Here is a 2,695-nt window from a genome sequence, read left to right as displayed (position 1 = left end):
TGGAAGGAACGCAGTTCCAAGGTCTCTCTTTAGAAGACGAATCTTCCAAAAGGAAAGCATCAATCTCTTCTTACAAAGAGGCAGTGAAAGTAGTGAAAGATGGAACTACCACTGGCTGGGGGCAAGTTGTGATCCCGACCAAGAATGAAACTAGAGCAGGTCTCGGATGTTCACTAACATTCTCAAACTGCACCAAGAAGGATGAAACCCTTCGTCCGATCAAAGAAACATTCATTAGTGGAGGATTCCTTAACCCGATTCCTCAAGAGGTTAATGTCCTTATCGAAGAATGTATCGAAGAAGGTCTACCTGATACTGAAGAAGAATGGAAATGTTATCTCAATGACTCGGGATACATATCTCAGGAAGAACCATATCCTCCTTCAGAGAAATCCAAAGGCAAAGAAATTGAGCCTGTTCCTGCAGAGATCTGGGACACCTTGGGACAACCAAGTGGAAAATTTGATTATATGGTGAAGTACACTGCACCTGAAAGTTACAAGATTGCGATTGAGGATATCCAACCAACTGGATGGGGAGATTCCTTTGAATATAATAGTCAACCAGAAGAGGCTTATCAGCCCTGTCAATTTTCTCAGCAGCCTAAAATTACTGAAGATTTCGGCTTCAACGCATCTGCCAAGGTTTATAATCCTGAAGATGGTTATTATCACATAAATGCCATTTTTGAAGATGAAGGGGAAGATGGCCCCGCAACTGACTCAGAAAGTGTCGCTGACAATGAGTCTCTTCATCCTGGAGACTGGGAAATACATCCTGAAAATTCTGAAGATTGTGACTCATCATATGCTCTTCAAGAAGTAGAAGAAGACCGTTTCAACTCTACAAAGAACAAGAGTGACAAACCAGGACCTTCAAATCCTGCTCGACCAGCGGTCAATGTCAATACTGAAGATCACTCTGGGGAGGATTTTCCTGAATACATAATACACAGAGGAGTTCGTTGCTACTGGAAGGCTGTCGACGTTCCGAATGTTGTTCGCCGCTCAAAGTAATCACCTCGCTGTTATTTTGACCTCCTGCCTTGCCCAAAGCAGAGAGATGTTTTATAGGGCTTTGCTTTTAAATGTTCCGCCCAAATAACTTTGTGTATAGGGCTTTGTTTTAAAAGTTTCCCTCTTTGTCCTGCCCAAGGCAAATGAGTTTGTGTTTAGGGCTTTATTTCAAAAATGAATCATAAATAAAGTGTCATTTTGAATTCCCTACATTATATGTTTTATTTTTGCTTTTTTCTGGAAATGGTAATCCTAAAAAACCAAAATAAAATAAAAAAAAAACTTTTTCAAAAAAAAAAAAGAGATCTGCATACACTCCTGCATTCATAAACTTTCTGAAATAAATATAAATCACATGTGCAGATTTATTATTGATAAACCCATTGAATGCAATAACCCTATGCCCTCTCCCAACTTTGAGTTTCCTGTGTTCGAAGCCGAAGAAGAGGAAGAAGAGGAGATCCCGGACGAGATCTCTCGATTACTTAAGCACGAGGAAAGAGCCATTCTGCCTCACAAAGAGCCTTTAGAAAAGATCAACTTGGGTTCTGAAGAAGACAAAAAAGAAGTGACCATTGGATCGCTACTTGATGCTGATATCAAGAGTAAGTTGACAGACCTTCTCAAAGAATATGTTGACGTGTTTGCCTGGTCCTACCAAGACATGCCTGGGTTGGATACCAATATTGTTCAGCATTACTTACCATTGAAGCCAGAATGTCCGCCAGTTAAGCAGAAATTGCGAAGGACTCACCCTGATATGGCTAACAAGATCAAAGTGGAAGTTCAAAAGCAACTCGACGCAGGTTTTCTTGTCACCTCTGAATATCCTCAATGGTTGGCCAACATAGTGCCAGTTCCGAAGAAAGATGGCAAAGTCAGAATGTGTGTTGACTACCGTGACTTGAACAAAGCCAGTCCAAAAGATGACTTTCCATTACCACATATCGACATGCTGGTTGATAACACCGCTAAGTTCAACGTCTTTTCCTTCATGGACGGGTTCTCCGGTTATAATCAGATCAAGATGGCTCCCGAAGACATGGAGAAGACATCTTTCATCACCCCATGGGGTACCTTTTGCTACAAAGTGATGCCGTTTGGATTAAAGAATGCAGGCGCAACTTACCAAAGGGCAATGACTACTCTCTTTCATGACATGATGCATAAAGAAATTGAAGTTTATGTGGACGACATGATAGCCAAGTCCAGCACAGAAGAAGAACATATTGAATACCTTTTGAAGTTGTTTCAACGACTAAGGAAATATCAGCTTCGTTTGAATCCTAACAAATGCACTTTTGGGGTTAGATCTGGAAAACTCTTGGGTTTCATTGTCAGCCAAAGAGGTATTGAAGTAGATCCCGACAAAGTCAGAGCTATTCAAGAGATGCCTGCACCAAAAACTGAAAAGCAAGTAAGAGGATTTCTTGGACGATTGAATTACATCTCCAGATTTATCTCTCAAATGACTGCTACTTGTGGGCCAATTTTCAAGCTGCTCCGCAAAGATCAAGGGGTTGTATGGACTGAAGATTGCCAGAAAGCGTTCGACAGCATCAAAGAATACCTGTTGGAACCACCAATACTAATTCCTCCAGTTGAAGGAAGACCATTAATCATGTACCTTACTGTGTTGGAAGAATCCATGGGTTGTATGCTTGGACAGCAAGATGAAA

This window comes from Vicia villosa, linkage group LG4 (genome assembly GCF_029867415.1).
Source record: "Vicia villosa cultivar HV-30 ecotype Madison, WI linkage group LG4, Vvil1.0, whole genome shotgun sequence".
NCBI lineage: Eukaryota > Viridiplantae > Streptophyta > Magnoliopsida > Fabales > Fabaceae > Vicia > Vicia villosa.
Note: the sequence above shows the minus strand (reverse complement) of the source record.